Source organism: Schistocerca serialis, chromosome 8 (assembly GCF_023864345.2).
Source record: "Schistocerca serialis cubense isolate TAMUIC-IGC-003099 chromosome 8, iqSchSeri2.2, whole genome shotgun sequence".
NCBI classification, from domain to species: Eukaryota; Metazoa; Arthropoda; class Insecta; order Orthoptera; family Acrididae; genus Schistocerca; species Schistocerca serialis.
This window is the reverse complement of record NC_064645.1, coordinates 608,254,098-608,275,119: the sequence shown is the minus strand read 5'-3', so window position 1 is coordinate 608,275,119 and position 21,022 is coordinate 608,254,098. Positions and strand designations below refer to the sequence as shown.

At 44.5% G+C, this 21,022-nt stretch overlaps 1 protein-coding gene across 2 annotated transcripts in view; it reads left to right on the top strand.

Moving 5' to 3' along the window:
* LOC126416621 (sodium-coupled monocarboxylate transporter 1-like) overlaps positions 1-21,022 on the top strand; it is a 334,959-nt gene that overhangs the window by 8,069 nt on the left and 305,868 nt on the right. The gene's annotated exons all lie outside the window — the stretch shown is intronic.

The window sequence follows — 21,022 nt, the reverse complement described above, 5'->3', positions numbered from 1 at the left end:
AACAAAAATACGTCGGTCACTCTTGGCATGATATCTGGAGGAACATACACCACCCGTATTTACCAACAAAAGTGCGGTCATTGTGGTACTACTTTGTGAATAGGAAATTTCCAACGAACTCCAGACTACATTCCATTCACCTGGCTGATTCCCCTTTGTGTACCACTTGCAACCTGATTGATACAGATGAACATCAATTTGTCTGTGGAAATGCGAATAATATATGGTTGTCAATCAGAAAAAAATTAGCAACTATGCAGAGAAAACCGCCGTATTTGATAACGCCAGCGTGCCTTTTATACCCGGAAGAAGACCTATACCCCACCTGGAAGAAAAATGCCGTCAACTGGTTGAAGGGACACGCGGTATTTTACCTGCTGTCCAGTAAAGAAAGGACCGAAGGAGATTTTTGGACGTACATTTCCGACCAGCATCACAAACTACTACGCATGAATAATTATTATGATACATACGCCATCTTCCTCAGAAGAACAGTCATGTGAACTCCATTTTCGATGATGCGATTCAGAACATGAAGAAACGAGAGACAATTTGATCTTTGAAAAACAAATACGATCAAGTGGCGAACATCACTATCTGGTTTAGACTTGGATTTTTTTTCTAAAATGCCAAGGAACCTTTGTTTTATTACGTTTAAATGTCAGTTGAAAAATATGTACTACTGTGGAATGTTATGACTAATAATAAAAAAAAACGTGGGTAGCGTGAGCAGCTGCGGAACGAAAGGTCCTGGTTTCGAGTCTTCCCTCGAGTGAAAATTTTACTTTCTTTATTTTCGCAAAGTTATGATCTGTCCGTTCGTTCACTGATGTCTCTGTTCACTGTAATAAGTTTAGTGTCTGTGTTTTGCGACCGCACCGCAAAACCGTGCGATTAGTAGACGAAAGGAAGTGCCTCTCCAATGGGAACCGGAAACATTTGATCGCAAGGTCATAGGTCAACCATTCCTCCACAGGAAAACACGTCTGATATATTCTATACGACACTGGTGACGGCATGTGCGTCACATGACAGGAATATGTTGTCGACCCACCTAAGTTATACACTTCGCGAATGGGTAAAAAGATTCTTCTACCTTGCCCGATTTAGGTTTTCTTGTGGATCTGGTAATCACTCCCAAAAAAGTGATGAAAACATCAGAGTTTGTCATGTAAACCGAAAATAAATTAAAATTTTCGCTCGAGGGAAGACTTGAACCAAGGACCGCCTTTTAATTTTTACTCTCGTTCCACAGCTGCTCACGCTAACCACGGGACCACGACGCTCCTCTGATCACATTTGCCTTGATGTTGCCTATCTTGCACATGGACTACTCAGTTTGTATATTTTGCTAATTTTTTCATAGTTCCACACAACTTCTTCCAGTTTTCTCGATCGATCTGTGTTAAGTTTTTCAAGGCCTATCCACTGCGCCAACTTATAATTACATCTGAGGGGGTTGCGTTGGGGAGGTTCCCTTGTAAGAGTCTCTCTGCGTCCTCCTCGATCCCATCCTTTGCCCCTCTACCTCCTCGTTCCTCTGTACCCTCTTTCCAGCTCGTTTCCACATCTCTCTCACACCTCTCCCCCTCTCTTCTCCTGCCTCTGCCGTCTTTGCCCTCCCTCCAACTCTAACCTCTCTCTCTCTCTCTCTCTCTCTCTCTCTCTCTCTCTCTCCCTGTTTTTGTGTGTGTGTGTGTGTGTGTGTGTGTGTGTGTGTGTGTGTGTGTGTGTGTGTCAAAAGTATCCGGACACCTGGCTGAAAGTGACTCACAAGTTCGTGGCACCTTCCTTCGGCAATTCTGGAATTCAGTATGGTGTCGGCCCACCCTTTGCCTTGACGACAGCTTCCACTCTCGGAGGCATTCGTTCAGTCAGGTGCTGGAAGGTTTCTTGGGGAATGGGAGCCCATTCTTCACGGAGTTCTGCACTGAGGAGAGGTTCAACGTCGGTCGGTGAGGCCTGGCACCAAATCGGAGTTCCAAAACATCCAAACGTGTTCTACAGGATTCATGTCAGGACTCTGTGCAGGCCAGTCCATTACAGGGATGTTACTTTCATGTAACCACTCCACCACAGGCCATTGTGAACAGGTCTTCCATAATGTTGAAAGATGCAATTACCATCCCAGAATTATTCTTCAACAGTGGGAAGCAAAAAAGTGCTTAAAACATCAATGTAGGCCTGTGCTGTAATAGTACCATCCAAAATAACAAGGGTGCTAGCCCTCTCCATGAAAAACACCACCACACCATAACACTACCGCCTCCGAATTTTACTGTTGGCACTACATACGATGGCAGATGACGTTCACCGGGCATTCGCCGTAACACACCCTGCCAACGGATCGCCATACTGTGTACCGTGATTCGTCACTCCACGCAACGTTTTTCCACTGTTCAATCGTCCAATTTTTACGCTCCTTACACCAAGCGATGCGTCGTTTGGCATTTATCGGCGTGATGTGTGGCTTATGAGCAGGCGCTCGACCATGAAATCCAAGTTTTCTCAACCCTCGCCTAACTGTCATAGTACTTGCAGCGGATTCTGATGCAGTTTGGATTTCCTGTGTGATGGTCTGGATAGATGTCGGCCTATTACACATTACGACCCTCTTCAACTGTCGGCTGTCTCTATCAGTGAACAGACGAGGTCGGCCTGTACGCTTTTGTGCTGTACGTGTCCCTTCACGTTTCCATTTCACTATCGCATCGGAAACAGTCGACCTAGGGATGTTTAGGAGTGTGGAAATCTCGTGTAAACACGTATGTCACAAGCAGTGACACACAATCACCTGACCATGTTCGAAGTCTGTGAGCCTCCGGAGTGGCCGTGCGGTTCTAGGCGCTTCATTCTGGAACCGCGAGACCGCTACGGTCGCAGGATCGAATCCTGCCTCGGGCATGGATGTGTGTGATGTCCTTAGGTTAGTTAGGTTTAATTAGTTCTAAGTTCTAGGCGACTGATGACCTCAGAAGTTAAGTCGCATAGTGCTCAGAGCCATTTGCGCCATTTTTTGAAGTCTGTGAGTTCCGCGGAGGGCCCCATTCTGCTCCCTCACGATGTCTAATGACTACTGACGTCGCTGATTTGGTGTACCTGGCAGTAGGTGGCAGCACAATGCACCTAATATGAAAAACATATGTTTTTTGGGGTGTCCGGATACTTTTGATCACATAGTGTATGTCCAAAGAAGTTCACTAGCAAAGTGTGAACGTGATGAGTATACAACAGTCATTTTCAGAATGTTTGCAGTTCTTCTGCGGCGACAGCGACTAAACGAGATAAACGGAAAGAAAGGTCTCGTAGATGAGCCGTACCTCGTTCTTTTTGTTTTTGTTTTTTTTCATACATATCACTCCTGCAGTTCACGTCGCTATGGCAGTTGACGATGTTGGTAATAAGCAAATCCGTGTAAAAATTCTACAATCATGTACTGATTGTAGAACGAAAGTCTCACTGTGGAGTAACAAAGGCTGCGAACGGTGGACGTTCCATTATTGAACCTTAGAATTATGACAAGAATGTAGCAGTTACTATAAAAGTTTCAAACTTCATTAATAGTACAGAAATTGTGAGATACGACTCTACGGTTACAATTTTTACTGTAAGAAATACCAACTTTCTTTTAATTAATAAAATAGGCCAGTTGCGAGAAGGACTCGCACACTGAGGCCTCCATACAATCTTTATTACGTATGCAGACAGTTCATCCGTTTCGGAAATCGTGAGTCTCGACCATTTTTGCCTGCTATCGATATTGATACTGGCAAGATATCGATACGAAATGCTTCATATGAGCAATAAAGCCATTCCTTGCTGATGTTTGGCCTTCACCATTACGGCCCACTCAGCCAGAATGCAAACTACTGATAATTTGAATTTAAAGTTTGACGCCGGATAACAAACGACAAAAGAAATATTCTATGTGATAAAGTTATAATTAACAATTTTCGGTTCAAATGGTTCAAATGGCTCTGAGCACTATGGGACTTAACTTATAAGGTCATCAGTCCCCTAGAACTTAGAACTACTTAAACCTAACTAACCTAAGGACATCACACACAACTATGCCCGAGGCAGGATTCGAACCTGCGACCGTAGCGGCCGCGCGGTTCCAGACTGTAGCACCTTTAACCGCTTGGCCGCAACGGCCGGCAACAATTTTCGGATCTTTTCATTTACGTGTACTGTACAAACTTGTTTTTCGCCAAATTTCATGATTCTAGGCCAACGGAAAGTATCTATAGGTTTTGATGAGTGAGTCGCGAGTATCGAAATATGTGACGTAAATGACTGTTTTTTTCGACTGCGATGACTTAGAAGCGTCAATGATTTACACCGATAGACGCCATAGACCTCAGTATGTGACATAAATTTCAACTATATGTCTCTACTCGTTCCTGAGAAAAGAGGTTTTTAACAGGCGGGTAGACAGACAAACAGACAGACAGATGAACAACAAAGAGATCGTATGAGATTACCGTTTTTACCGAATGATGTACTGAATCCTAAAAACCAGTTTGAGTTGCTTCTGATTTTATCAAAACCAAATAGTTCGCAGCGTAAATAGTAGGTCAAGCAAGCACTGTATAATTATATGGGACAACACAAAACTGTGGTGTATAAGCGTCTCATTTCAGAGCAGTAATGTGCCACAAATGATTTCAGTCGGTGACCGCCATCTGTCACCAGTGCGAGGGGAGGCGGAAGTGTCAACCAGCTCAGTCAGTAACTAGAGAAAATACATCTAACAAGGGGAGGCTGCCAATTGTGAAATTCAGATTCAATTCATACTGCGCATAATAAAAGGTCATGGCCAGAGGTGTAATGTGGCAAAGCACCAAGATGCACTTCTCAGCCGTTGTCGAGAAAATCAACAGTTAAAATAAACCGTTGCTGTGAAATACTCTCTACGATTAATAATTTTCTACGGCATCGTGGCGCAGCGATAAGCGCTCGGGCTCGTAATCCGAAGGTCGCCGGATCGAATCTCGCGCCATGCAACCTTTTTTTTTAGTATTTGTTTTTTGTAATTCAAATATATATATATAATTCCCGGCAATCAGTAGCAACAATTACGCATATAATAAGTTGTTGAAAGTCGTTTGTCGTGGAAAAACTGGCGACTTCGAACATCATTATGTTTTCCGCAAACAAAGTTGTATTTCACAAATGTTATTAATTGTCTTCATAATGTTAACCACGTATAGTTAACGGAAGACGTAGAAACGATATTCCGAAACGAATACATATAGCGTTAGTCAAACGTTCGAATTAGAATAGAAACCCCACGAACACAAATTTGCTGTGGCAGGTATGAAATATAAACTCCGTTACTCGCTCGTTACACTTGAAGGACAGATGTTGAATGGACCGAAACGAGCCGCCGCATAACAGAGTAGTTGCCTGCTAACTTCGAAAGAAGGTAGATGCGGTCCCTAGCGCAACTTATAACATCGTCGAAAATCACTGCGGACGTGAGAGCTTTGGTACACCATGTTACACAAACGGAAAAATGGAGGCGGTACAATTGGAGAGCGATCCGCCTTCACCAACATGCATAAGCAATTATATATATATATATATATATATATATATATATATATATATATATATATATATATATATATATATATCGCTCTCCAATATATATTATTATTATTATTAGCGAATGTCCCCATGGGAGAACGATAAGCAGGTGATTAACATTTCTTAATGTTCTTCTTATTTCCCCAGTATTTCTTCATTGCCTCCCCAAAGGCCTTCTTCCTTTCTTCGGTCCACTTTGGTCGGAAAGGTTTAGATTCCGTCTCTGGAGTAAACTTCCACTTGTCGATTTTTCTTCTGAATGTATCCCGGTCTGATGTGTTTGTTATGTCAATTTTTGCCTTTTTCAAATCCTTCTTAACTTCAGTTACCCAGGGTATTGTTGCCTTAAGTGATGTCATATAGTCCAATAGACGTTTAGTTAACCTGTTTCCAGGTAATCTGTCTATATGTCCATAAAACTTCATCCGCCTCTTCCTGATATCTGCCTCGATGTTTGATATTTTTTCGGTTGTCTCGGTAGTCTGCAGCCTGTATCCATCTTGTGTGTATCGTGGTCCTAGGATTTTTCTAATAATTTTTCTCTCTACTTTCTTAATTTCGTGTAAATCTAATTTTCTATTCAGGGAGAGTGTTTCACTTGCATATGTGACTGTTGGTTTGATGACTGTGTTGTAGTGTCTGATTTTAGTGCCTTTTGATAGACATTTCTTGTTATATATATTTTGAATAAGTCCGAATACTTTCTTGATTTTCTGTAATCGGTTTTTTTGTGCTATTTTCTCAAGTCCTGTTGGTTCAATAACTTCACCGAGATACTTAAAGTGCTTGACTCTAGTTATTTCACCATACTTTGTTTTTAGTTTCGAAATATCTAATTTTGAGCAGATGACTTCTGTCTTCTCAAAGGAGATTTGCAGGCCAACCTTCTCAGCACATTCTTTAAGTGTCTCAATTTGTTTTACTGCTGTTTCTTCACTGTCAGTTATAATTGCCAAGTCATCTGCAAACGCTAAATAAGGGATGTTCAATTTTCCTTTACCTCTTCCTAGTTCAATTGGCTTCCAAAAGCTTTGTTTCCTTAGTGTTACTTCCCACTCTTTCATAACTTTGTCCAAAACTATATTGAATAATAGTGGTGAGATCCCATCTCCTTGTCTTACTCCTGTTTTAATTGAGAATGGTTCCGAAATTTCCCCTCTGAATTTAATTTTTGATTTGGTTTCTGTTAGTGTTTGTTCAATTAGTTTTCGGGTTTTAGTGTCTAGGCCTCGTTCTTCGAGAATGTGACATAGAGACTGTCTGTCTATGGAATCGTATGCCTTTTTGAAATCAACGAATGTGCAGATTATTGGTTTTGACCTGATTGCTTTAATCTTTAAAATAGTTTTAAGGTTGAATATCTGTTCCGGGCATGATCTATTAGGACGAAAGCCTGCTTGGTAGTCTGAAATTGTATGTTCTAGTTGTTCTTGTGCCCTCTTTAGGAGACATGCAGATAGAATTTTGTAGGTAACTGGTAAAAGTGAAATGCCTCTGTAGTTGTTTACGTCTGATCTTTCTCCCTTTTTGTGCAATGGGTGAATTAGTGCACACTTCCACTCCTCTGGGATATTTTCTGTCTGCCAAATTTCTTTGATGATGCTAGTGATCTCTTTTAACGAATTTGGACCAAGGTTTTTCAGTAGTTCAGCTACAATTCCATCTTCTCCCGATGATTTATTATTTTTGAGTTTTCTAATGTGACTATAAATTTCTTCTTGAGATGGTGGTAGTGAAGTCTCATTCGTGTGTTCTGGTTGTAATCTGGGGAATCTTGTACTTGGTTGTGGGCAATTTAGGAGTTGTGAGAAATATTTAGCTAGTTCTTGGCAATTTTCTTTGTTAGTTAGTGCCAATTTTCCATTCTGTTTCCGGAAGCAGAGATTTTGTGGAGTGTATCCTTTGATTTGATTTGCGAATATTTTATAAAAATCTTGAGTGTTGTGGTTCTTAAAGTTTTCTTCAATTGTGTTTAGCTGTTCATTAAGGTATTTTCTTTTAGTTTGTCTAAGTATTTTAGCTGTTTGTTTTCTCACTTTGAAAAATGTTTGTTGTGTGGTTTCTGATTTGTCACAATTGTAATTTAAAAAGGCTTGTTGTCTCTCTTCTAATGCGTTATCACAATTCGAATTCCACCATGGATGCTTGGATATTTTCTTTAACGGAATCAAATCTCTTGCTTTCTGTATAATTTTCGTTCGGAAATCTTTCCAGTTGTTTGTTGGTTGTTTATCCCATGCTTCTGTAATTTCTGATTCCTTGATATTTTTCAAGTCAAATTTGGGAATTAGTGGTGATTTCCTTTGGCGTTTCCTTTTTGGAGTGAATTTAATTTTAACTCTGGTAAGGTAGTGGTCAGAATCTACACTCCTGGAAATTGAAATAAGAACACCGTGAATTCATTGTCCCAGGAAGGGGAAACTTTATTGACACATTCCTGGGGTCAGATACATCACATGATCACACTGACAGAACCACAGGCACATAGACACAGGCAACAGAGCATGCACAATGTCGGCACTAGTACAGTGTATATCCACCTTTCGCAGCAATGCAGGCTGCTATTCTCCCATGGAGACGATCGTAGAGATGCTGGATGTAGTCCTGTGGAACGGCTTGCCATGCCATTTCCACCTGGCGCCTCAGTTGGACCAGCGTTCGTGCTGGACGTGCAGACCGCGTGAGACGACGCTTCATCCAGTCCCAAACATGCTCAATGGGGGACAGATCCGGAGATCTTGCTGGCCAGGGTAGTTGACTTACACCTTCTAGAGCACGTTGGGTGGCACGGGATACATGCGGACGTGCATTGTCCTGTTGGAACAGCAAGTTCCCTTGCCGGTCTAGGAATGGTAGAACGATGGGTTCGATGACGGTTTGGATGTACCGTGCACTATTCAGTGTCCCCTCGACGATCACCAGTGGTGTACGGCCAGTGTAGGAGATCGCTCCCCACACCATGATGCCGGGTGTTGGCCCTGTGTGCCTCGGTCGTATGCAGTCCTGATTGTGGCGCTCACCTGCATGGCGCCAAACACGCATACGACCATCATTGGCACCAAGGCAGAAGCGACTCTCATCGCTGAAGACGACACGTCTCCATTCGTCCCTCCATTCACGCCTGTCGCGACACCACTGGAGGCGGGCTGCACGATGTTGGGGCGTGAGAGGAAGACGGCCTAACGGTGTGCGGGACCGTAGCCCAGCTTCATGGAGACGGTTGCGAATGGTCCTCGCCGTTACCCCAGGAGCAACAGTGTCCCTAATTTGCTGGGAAGTGGCGGTGCGGTCCCCTACGGCACTGCGTAGGATCCTACGGTCTTGGCGTGCATCCGTGCGTCGCTGCGGTCCGGTCCCAGGTCGACGGGCACGTGCACCTTCCGCCGACCACTGGCGACAACATCGATGTACTGTGGAGACCTCACGCCCCACGTGTTGAGCAATTCGGCGGTACGTCCACCCGGCCTCCCGCATGCCCACTATACGCCCTCGCTCAAAGTCCGTCAACTGCACATACGGTTCACGTCCACGCTGTCGCGGCATGCTACCAGTGTTAAAGACTGCGATGGAGCTCCGTATGCCACGGCAAACTGGCTGACACTGACGGCGGCGGTGCACAAATGCTGCGCAGCTAGCGCCATTCGACGGGCAACACCGCGGTTCCTGGTGTGTCCGCTGTGCCGTGCGTGTGATCATTGTTTGTACAGCCCTCTCGCAGTGTCCGGAGCAAGTATGGTGGGTCTGACACACCGGTGTCAATGTGTTCTTTTTTCCATTTCCAGGAGTGTATATTTGCCCCTCTGCGGACTTGAACGTCGTGTATTTCTTTCTGGAAGTCATAGGAGATCGCAACATGGTCTATTTGAAATATATATATATATATATATATATATATATTAATGAATTGCTTATGCATGTTATATTTGAATTACAATAAATGTTGCATGGCGCGAGATTCGATCCGACGACCTTCGGATTACGAACCCGAGCGCGTACCGCTGCGCCACGACGCTGTGGAAAACTATTAATCGTAGAGAGTATTTCACGGCAACGGTTTCTTTTAACTGTCGATTTTCTCGACAACGGCTGAGAAGTGCAATTTGGTGCTTTGCCACATTACACCTCTGGCCATGAGCTTTTATTATGCGCAGTATGAATCGAATCTGAATTTCACAATTGGCGGCCTCCCCTTGTAAGCTTGACCTATACACCACGCCAACGCGTGGCCTTCCGCATAGTAAACAAGCCCAGTTCATCGATGGCCAGCTCTTAGCTGACGTTGCGGATCACCGTATTGTCTCACTCCAACTCACATAACACAGCAGACGTCACTAACCCACGCTGGTGTGGAGGCAGGTCCAGTCCAGGTGCTGAAACAAATTTTAGTCATACGGTATTCGACTAGAGCGGATGGGAGAGATACGTTGTCCAACGGCCACACGGGACTCTCGTCGTTTCTGAACCGTACTTACACCACCGCTCAGGTGGCTCCAGCTTTCGTCACCTGCAGCTGCACGAGGCCACCTCGCTGGTTCTCTTGTCGTGAAGGTTCGCTGCATTCGACCACGGCACCACTTACAAGGGGAGGCCGCCAATTGTGGAATTCAGATTCGATTCATACTGTGCATAACAAAAGCTCATGGCCAGAGGTGTAATGTGGCAAAGCACCAAGATGCACTTCTCAGCCGTTGCCGAGAAAATCGACAGTTAAAATAAACCGTTGCCGTGAAATACTCTCGACGAATAATAATTCTCTACAGCGTCGTGGCGGAGCGGTAAGCGCTTGGGTTCGTGATCCGAAGATCGCCGGATTGAATCTTGCGCCATGCAATTTTTTTTATTATTAGTTTTTTGTAATTCAAATATATATATATATATACGAGGGGCGTTCAGAAAGTAAGCTCCGATCGGTCGCGAAATGGAAACGACTATGAAAATCCGATAAAGCTTTGCACAGATGTGTTGGGTAGTGTCTCTAGTATAACCCCAGTTAGCATCACGTCGCTCTTCTCATTTCTGAGCTCGCAGTGAGCGCGTAAAGATGTCTAGAAAATAGTGTGTGCCGCCAAGTACGAGGGCCTGGTGAGAAATTTCGCCTGAAGCTATGCAGCTAACATTACATAACTGTCGTGCTGTTTCTTCTTCAAGACAATTCTCAGCCGCATTCTGCAGGGGCAATGAAGATGCTCCTGCATCGTTTTCAAATGGAAATGTGAGATTACCCACAATACAGTCCGCAATTGTCTCCCCCTGAGTTTCATCTCTGGTCACATGAACCGCTGTCTTTGAAGACAACATTTTGACACAGACAACGAGCTGTAGGCCAGCGTGGAGAATTGGCGGAAAGCACTGGCGGCTGCCTTCTATGATGAGGCTATTGAAAAGTTGGTACAACGCTATGACAAAAGTCTAAGTCAGAACGGCGACTACGTAGAGAAGTAGCTGAAAGGTGTAGCTAATTGTTACAAGTAAAAGATTTCTGATGTTCACTGTGGTTTCAATTTGGCAATCAATCGGAGCTTACTTTCTGAACAGGCCTCGTATATATAATGAATTGCTTATGCATGTTGGTGAAGGCGGATCGCTCTCCAATTGTACCGCCTCCATTTTTCCGTTTTTTTTTAACAGGGTGTACCAAAGCTCTCCCGTCCGCACTGATTTTCGACAATGTTGTAAGTTGCGCTAGGGACCGCATCTACCTTCTTTCGAAGTTAGCAGGCAACTACGCTGTTATGCGGCGGCTCGTGTCGGCCCATTCAACATCTGTCATTCAAGTGTAACGAGCGAGTAACGGAGTTTATATTTCATACCTGCCACGGCAAATTTGTGTTCGTGGGGTCTCTATTCTAATTCGAACGTTTGACTTACGCTATACGTATTCGTTTCGGAATATCGTTTCTACGTCTTCCGTTAACTATACGTGGTTAACATTATGAAGACAATTAATAACATTTGTGAAATACAACTTTGTTTGCGGAAAACATAATGATGTTCGAAGTCGCCAGTTTTTCCACGACGAACGACTTTCAACAACTTATTATATGCATAATTGTTGCAACCTATTGCCGGGAATTATATATATATATATATATATATATATATATATATATATATAATTTGAATTATAAAAAACAAATAATAAAAAAAAGGTTGCATAGCGCGAGAATCGATACGGCGACCTTCGCATTACGAACCCGAGCGCTTACCGCAGCGCCACGACGCTGTAGAGAATTATTACTCGTGGAGACTATTTCAACGCAACGGTTTCTTTTAACTGTCGATTTTCTCGACAACGGCTGAGAAGTGCATCTTGGTGCTTTGCCACATTACACCTCTGGCCATGAGCTTTTATTATGCACAGTATGAATCGGATCTGAATTTCACAATTGGCGGGTTCCCCTTGTTAGTGAGTTTTCAGGAGGCGAAGACGATGGCCTGTGCCGCAGGTTTTGCTGTAAACGTTATTAAAACAGTGGAAATCCGAGAACGTTCTGAAGAGTAATGCCTCCGATTTTTTTATATCAAAAGTATTAAAGCTTTCTAAATAAAACAAAAGTTACTCACATTCTGCACCCTTATTCTTCATGTCTACAGATTTGCGCCCCTCTGCCTCTAGAGGGCTCCGAATTGTAGAGTGCAATATAGTCGGTGTGTAGTGCGTGACAATCCGAATTCGAAGAGCTTGTCCATATATGGAGAACCTTCTCCTTCATCATGACAATGCCAGACCACACGCGAGCGACATCAGCAACAATGCGACTCAATCGGTTCACTGCCATCGATCACCCTCCGTATCTACATCCACATCTACAGGGTGTTTCAAAAATGACCGGAATATTTTAAACGGTAATAAAAACTAAACGAGCAGCGATAGAAATACACCGTTTGTTGCAATATGCTTGGGACAACAGTACATTTTCAGGCAGACAAACTTTCGAAATTACAGTAGTTACAATTGTCAACAACAGATGGCGCTGCGGTCTGGGAAACTCTATAGTACGATATTTTCCACATATCCACCATGCGTAGCAATAATATGGCGTAGTCTCTGAATGAAATTACCCGAAACCTTTGACAACGTATCTGGCGGAATGGCTTCACATGCAAATGAGATGTACTGCTTCAGCTGTTCAATTGTTTCTGGATTCTGGCGGTACACCTGGTCTTTCAAGTTGCCCCACAGAAAGAAGTCACAGGGGTTCATGTCTGGCGAATAGGGAGGCCAATCCACGCCGCCTCCTGTATGTTTCGGATAGCCCGAAGCAATCACACGATCATCGAAATATTCATTCAGGAAATTAAAGACGTCGGCCGTGCGATGTGGCCGGGCACCATCTTGCATAAACCACGAGGTGTTCGCAGTGTCGTCTAAGGCAGTTTGTACCGCAAGAAATTCACGAAGAATGTCCAGATAGCGTGTTGCAGTAATCGTTTCGGATCTGAAAAATGGGCCAATGATTCCTTTGGAAGAAATGGCGGCCCAGACCAGTACTTTTTGAGGATGCAGGGACGATGGGACTGCAACATGGGGCTTTTCGGTTCCCCATATGCGCCAGTTCTGTTTATTGACGAAGCCGTCCAGGTAAAAATAAGCTTCGTCAGTAAACCAAATGCTGCCCACATGCATATCGCCGTCATCAATCCTGTGCACTATATCGTTAGTGAATGTCTCTCGTGCAGCAATGGTAGCGGCGCTGAGGGGTTGCCGCATTTGAATTTTGTACGGATAGAGGTGTAAACTCTGGCGCATGAGACGATACGTGGACGTTGGCGTCATTTGGACCGCAGCTGCAACACGGCAAACGGAAACCCGAGGCCGCTGTTGGATCACCTGCTGCACTAGCTGCGCGTTGCCCTCTGTGGTTGCCGTACGCGGTCGCCCTACCTTTCCAGCACGTTCATCCGTCACGTTCCCAGTCCGTTGAAATTTTTCAAACATATCCTTTATTGTATCGCTTTTCGGTCCTTTGGTTACATTAAACCTCCGTTGAAAACTTCGTCTTGTTGCAACAACACTGTGTTCTAGGCGGTGGAATTCCAACACCAGAAAAATCCTCTGTTCTAAGGAATAAACCATGTTGTCCACAGCACACTTGCACGTTGTGAACAGCACACGCTTACAGCAGAAAGACGACGTACAGAACGGCGCACCCACAGACTGCGTTGTCTTCTATATCTTTCACATCACTTGCAGCGCCATCTGTTGTTGAAAATTGTAACTACTGTAATTTCGAAAGTTTGTCCGCCTGAAAATGTACTGTTGTCCCAAGCATATTGCAACAAACGGTGTATTTCTATCGCTGCTCGTTTAGTTTTTATTGCCGTTTCAAATATACCGGTCATTTTTGAAACACCCTGTACATACATAATACGCAAGCCACTGCACGGTGCGTGGCAGAAAGTACCCTGCACAACTACTACTCGTTTCCTTTACTATTCTACTCGCGCATAGAGCAAGGGAAAACGACTGTGTACGAGGCGGGGGCGGATTGTTGACATAAAAAATTTATTGATGAACCTTTTTACAAATTTACTTCAGTCACCTTCAAAATACTCTCCATTACATGCGATCCACTTGTCAAGTCTCTTTTCCCACTGTTGGAAGCACGTTTGGAACTCTTCAAGTTTGATATTTTCCAGTGCCCTTTGCGAAGCTGTTTTTACCGCCTCCACATCGTCATAACGCTCTCCTTTTAGCGTTTTTTTTTCATTCGTGGAAATAGGAAAAAGTCGCACGGGGCTAGGTCCGGCGAATACGGGGCGTGGGGAACGACAGACCACCTCTGAGATGCCAAATAGTGGGTCACTCGTAAGGCCGTGCGTGCTGGAGCGTTGTCGTGATGCAGAAACCAGTCACCTGATCCGGGCGTTTCCTCCTCACCTCCTCTCGCGGATGCCTTAAAATAACCAAGTAAAAGTGCTGGTTAACAGTCTGGCCAGGGGGTACGAATTCCCGATGCACAATTCCACGAACATAAAAAAAGACGATGATTATCGTCTTCACATTTGACCTCACTTGCCTCACTTTATTTGGTCTGAGAGAGTTGGGAGTCCTCCACTGGCTTGACGCTTGCTTGGTTTCTGGGTCATACCCGTAACACCAACTCTCATCCCCTGTAATGACTTTGTTCAAGAAGTTTGGATCACGTGCAATCTCTGTTTTCAAGTCCTGGCACACATACATGCGGATGGTTTTTTGCTCCTGTGTGAAAAGGTGCGGAACAAATATAGCAGCAATACGTCTCATGTGCAAATCCTCACTCAAAATCAGCTGGCACGAGCTCCAACTGATTCCTGTCTCTGCTGAAATTTGGTCGATCGTTTGGCGACGATCCTCGGTCTCTGCTGAAATTTGGTCGATCGTTTGGCGACGATCCTCGTTGATCTTTTGGTGGACTTTTTCAATGTTCTCCTCATTTCGCGATGTTGAAGGGCGTCCAGAACGAGCTTGGTCTTCAACACACATCTCACCACGTTTAAAGCGCCCAAACCACTCGAAAACCTGTGTGCGGCTCATAGCGTCCTCCTGGACAGCTTTTTGAAGCATTTGGTGTGTCTCCGTTGCAGTTTTTTTTAAGCAGGAAACAAAATTTCACACACACTCTTTGTCCTTTTAAAGTTGCCATAACGACTTCGCAGAGGTAACCCGCCAACAGTCAGAGAAACACAATACCACACTTGCACGCTCAGCTCTACACTGACGTCGTCTGCACAGCGGTTTCATGAAGGTTAGGCGCGTAATGGGGCCCCTTAGGGATATGGCGGCTAAGGAGGGGAAGAAATCCAGTGTGCACTCCGTGTGCATTCCGGGTGGAGTCATTCCTGATGTGGAAAGGGTCCTTCCGGGTGCCATGAAGAGCACAGGGTGCAGCCAGCTGCAGGTGGTGGCACATGTCGGCACTAATGACGTGTGTCGCTTTGGATCTGAGGAAATTCTCTCTGGATTCCAGCGGCTATCTGATTTGGTGAAGGCTGCCGGTCTTGCTTACGAGATGAAGGCAGAGCTCACCATCTGCAGCATCGTTGACAGAACCGACTGCGGACCTTTGGTGCAGAGCCGGGTGGAGGGTCTGAATCAGAGGCTCAGACGGTTTTGCGACCGTGTTGGCTGCACATTCCTTGACTTGCGCCATAGGGTGGTGGGGTTTCGGGTTCCGCTGAATAGGTCAGGAGTTCACTACACTCAGCTGGCGGCTACACGGGTAGCGGAGGCTGTGTGGCGTGGACTGGGCGGTTTTTTAGGTTAGAAGGCCTCGGGAGAGTACGGGGTGGGCTGCAATCTCAAAGGGTGCATGGCAAATACAGGACGTGCTTGGATCAAGGAACAGTCGGAATTGTAGTTGTAAACTGTAGTAGTTGTGCTGGGAAAGTCCCTGAGCTTCAAGCGCTAATAGAAAGCACAGAAGCTGAAATCGTTATAGGTACAGAAAGCTGGCTAAAGCCTGAAATAAGTTCTGCAGAAATTTTTCGAAGTCTCAGACGGTGTTCAGGAAAGATAGATTAGGCAGAATTGGTGGTGGAGTGTTTGTGTCTGTCAGTAGTGGTTTATCTTGTAGTGAAGTCGAAGTAGATACTCCGTGTGAATTGGTATGGGTGGAGGTTATACTTAACAGCCGAACTAAGTTAATAATTGGCTTCTTCTACAGACCCCCAGACTCCGATGATATAGTTGCTAAACAGTTCAGAGAAAATCTGAGTCTCGTAACAAATAAATACCCCACTCATACGGTTATAGTTGGTGGGGACTTCAACCTTCCCTCGATATGTTGGCAAAAACACTTGTTCAAAACCGGTGGTAGGCAGAAAACATCTTCCGAGATTGCCCTAAATGCTTTCTCCGAAAATTATTTCGAGCAGTTAGTCCACGAACCCACGCGAATTGTAAATGGTTGCGGAAACACACTTGGCCTCTTAGTCACAAACAATCCAGACCTAATAGAGAGCATCATGACTGATACAGGGATTAGTGATCACAAGGTCGTTGTAGCTAGGCTCAATAACGTTTCTTCCAAATCCACCAGAAACAAACGCAAAATAATTTTATGTAAAAAAGCGGATAAAGTGTCACTAGAAGCCTTCCTGAGAGACAATCCCCATTCCTTCCGAACTGACTATGCAAATGTAGACGAGATGTGGCTCAAATTCAAAGATATAGTAGCAACAGCAATTGAGAGATTCATACCTCATAAATTGGTAAGAGATGGAACTGATCCCCCATGGTACACAAAACAGGTCCGAACGCTGTTGCAGAGGCAACGGAAAAAGCATGCGAAGTTCAGAAGAATGCGAAATCCCGAAGATTGGCTAAAATTTACAGACGTGCGAAATTTGGTACGGACTTCAATGCGAGATGCCTTTAATAGGTTCCACAACGAAACATTGTCTCGAATTTTGGTAGAAAATCCGAAGAAATTCTGGTCTTATGTAAAGTACACAAGCGGCAAGACGCAGTCAATACCTTCGCTGCGCAGTGCCGATGGTACTGCTACCGACGACTGTGCCGCTAAAGCGGAGTTATTGAACGCAGTTTTCCGAAATTCCTTCACCAGGGAAGACGAATGGAATATTCCAGAATTTGAAACACGAACAGCTGCTAGCATGAGTTTCTTAGAAGTAGATACCTTAGGGGTTGCGAAGCAACTCAAATCGCTTGATGCGGGCAAGTCTTCCGGTCCAGATTGTATACCGATTAGGTTCCTTTCAGATTACGCTGATACAATAGCTCCCTACTTAGCAATCATATACAACCGCTCGCTCACCGATAGATCTGTACCTACAGACTGGAAAATTGCGCAGGTCGCACCTGTGTTTAAGAAGGGTAGTAGGAGTAATCCATCGAACTACAGACCTATATCATTGACGTCGGTTTGCAGTAGGGTTTTGGAGGATATACTGTATTAAAACCTTTTGAAAACCTAGAAGGGAACGATCTATTGATACGTAATCAGCATGGTTTCAGAAAACATCGTTCTTGTGCAACGCAGCTAGCTCTTTATTCGCACGAAGTAATGGCCGCTATCGACAGGGGATCTCAAGTTGATTCCATATTTCTAGATTTCCGGAAAGCTTTTGACACCGTTCCCCACAAGCGACTTCTAATCAAGCTGCGGGCCTATGGGGTATCGTCTCAGTTGTGCGACTGGATTCGTGATTTCCTGTCAGGAAGGTCGCAGTTCGTAGTAATAGACGGCAAATCATCGAGTAAAACTGAAGTGATATCAGGTGTTCCCCAGGGAAGCGTCCTGGGACCTCTGCTGTTCCTGATCTATATAAATGAACTGGGTGACAATCTGAGCAGTTCTCTTAGGTTGTTCGCAGATGATGCTGTAATTTACCGTCTAGTAAGGTCATCCGAAAACCATTATCAGTTGCAAAGCGATTTAGAAAAGATTGCTGTATGGTGTGGCAGGTGGCAGTTGACGCTAAATAACGAAAAGTGTGAGGTGATCCACATGAGTTCCAAAAGAAATCCGTTGGAATTCGATTACTCGATAAATAGTACAATTCTCAAGGCTGTCAATTCAACTAAGTACCTGGGTGTTAAAATTACGAACAACTTCAGTTGGAAAGACCACATAGATAATATTGTGGGAAAGGTGAGTCAAAGGTTGCGTTTCATTGGCAGGACACTTAGAAGATGCAACAAGTCCACTAAAGAAACAGCTTACACCAAACTCGTTCGTCCTCTGTTAGAATAGTGCTGCGCGGTGTGGGATCCTTACCAGATGGGATTGACGGAGGACATCGAAAGGGTGCAAAACAGGGCAGCTTGTTTTGATTATCACGTAATGGGGGAGAGAGTGTGGCAGATATGATACGCGAGTTGGGATGGAAGTCATTAAAGCAAAGACGTTTTTCGTCGCGGCGAGATCTATTTACGAAATTTCAGTCACCAACTTTCTCTTCAGAATGCGAAAATATTTTGTTGAGCCCAACTTACATAGGTAGGAATGATCATCAAAATAAAATAAGAGAAATCAGAGCTCGAACAGAAAGGTTTAGGTGTTCGTTTTTCCCGCGCGCTGTGCGGGAGTGGAATGGTTAGAGAGATAGTATGATTGTGCTTCGATGAACCCTCTGCCAAGCACTTAAATGTGAATTGCAGAGTATCTTCTGGTAAACCATCCGGGATGTAAGGTCGTGGTCCATTCTCCTCCGGTGAGTCTTGCCGGCAAGACTCACCGGAGGAGAAACACCCCTCTGAAGATGTCCAGCGCAGCTCTGGACGAAACGTTAGGAGCTGAAGAGTTTCATCCCGGAAGGTTTACCAGAAGATATGTCATCCGGTCGTGAAAGCCTTCATACTAATTGCAGAGTAATTATGTTGATGTAGATGTACATGTCTCTACTAACACCATCTAGCGTGAGAACCCTGCACTGTGTCAACGAGTGGCAGCGCCCTCGGAGTCCGGTTTCTTTTGGGTCCTCCCTCGTATATGTCTCTAAATGAGCCCCAATCTCTCGTATCTCATCTTCGTGGTCCTTACGCGTAATGTATGTTGGCGGGAGTAGGATCGTTCTGCAGTTAGCTTCAAATGCCGGTTCTATAAATTTTCGCAGTAATGTTCCTCGAAAAGAACGTCACCTTCCCTCCAGGGATTTTCATTTGAGTTCCCGAAACATCTCCGCAACGCTTGTGCGTTGATCGAACTTACCGGTAACAATTGTGGCAGCCCGCCTCTGAAATGCTTCGATGTTTTCCTTTAATTCTATCTGATGCTAACCCCAATCACTCGAACAGTACTCAAAAATAGGTCGCACTAGAGTTCTATATGCGGTCTCCTTTACAGATAAACCACACTTTCCTAGAATTCTTCTAATAAACTGAAGTCGATTATTCGTCGTCCATTCCACAGTCCCCACGTCCTCGTTCCATTTCATACCGCTTTGCAGCGTTACGGCCAGATTTTTAAACGACGTGACTGTGTCAAGCAGGAAACTGATCATTACGGGTTTGCTTTTCCTACACATCCGCATTAACTTACATTTCTCCACATTTAGAGCTTGGTGCTATTCATCATGCCAATTATAAATTTTGTCTGTCTTGTATCTCCTTACAGTCACTCAGCTTCGACACGTTACCGTACACCACAGCATAATCAGCAGATTGCTGTCTACCCTCTGCGCCAAATCATTTATGTATAAACAAAGTAACAACGGTCGTATCGCACTTCCCTGGGACACTCCTGATAAGACCCTTGTCTCTGATGAACACTCGCCGTCCAGGACAACACACTGGGTTCTGTTACTTAAGAAGTCTTCAGGCCGCTCACATATTCCGAATGCTAGTACCTCCAGCAGTGTTAAATACTTTTCGGAAAACTAGAAACATGTAATCTGCCTATTGCTCTTCAGCCTTAGTTCGCAGTATATCACGTGAGAAAAGGGCAAGCAGAGTTTCACACCAGGCATGCTTTCTAAAACCGTGCTGATTCGTGGACATGAGCTTTTCGGTCTCTAGGATTTTTTTTTTTTATTTTCGAACTCAGAATATATAATTCTGCTGCAAATTGACGTTGCGGGTCCGTTCACTTATCCATCTTATGTACAGGAATCGCTTGTGATTTTTTACAGTCACTTGGGACTTTGTGCGGGGCGACATATTTGCGATAAATGTCAGTTACGTAAGGAGTCAATCGCGTGCCGTACTCTTTGTAAAACCGAACTGAGATTTCATCCGGACCTGGTGATTTATTTGCCTTCAACTCTTTGAGTTGTTCAAATGGTTGGAATGGCTCTGAGCACTATGGGACTTAACATTTGAGGTCATCAGTCCCCTAGAACTTAGAACTACTTAAACGTAACTAACCTAAGGACATCACTCACATCCATGCCCGAGGCAGGATTCGAACCTGCGACCATAGCACTGGCGCAGTTCCAGACTGAAGGGCCTAGAACCTCTCGGCCACACCGGCCGGCCTCTTTCAGTTGTTTTTCTGTTACTATATGGTCCACATGGGACTCTGTGCGATGGTCAAACGACGGTATATTTTTACGATTCATTCTTAAACTATGAACTTAAAACATCAACTTTAGTTTTGTTATATTCAACTGCCGCACGAGTGACTGGATGGAGGGCTTAGATCTGCTAACCGATTTTAGATAGGACTCCAATTTTCAGGGGTTCTCGGCCAGAACTTTGACTAGCGTATGAGTGGCTATGCTTCGCCCATAGATCTTTTCACAGACGCACGAATCTCTACTAATTTCTGCGTGTCGTCATTTGCTCGTTCTCCTTTGAACCGAGAGTGCAACAGCCTTTGCTTCCTCAGCATTTTCCGAATTTCGTTACTGAACCACGGTGGGTCTTTTATGCCCTTAATCCGCCCACCAGGCACATACTCGTTCAGAGCACGATTTACAATCTATTTAAACTTTGCCCATAATTCTTCTATGCCCAAAATACCGGAACTAAATTATTGCAATAAAT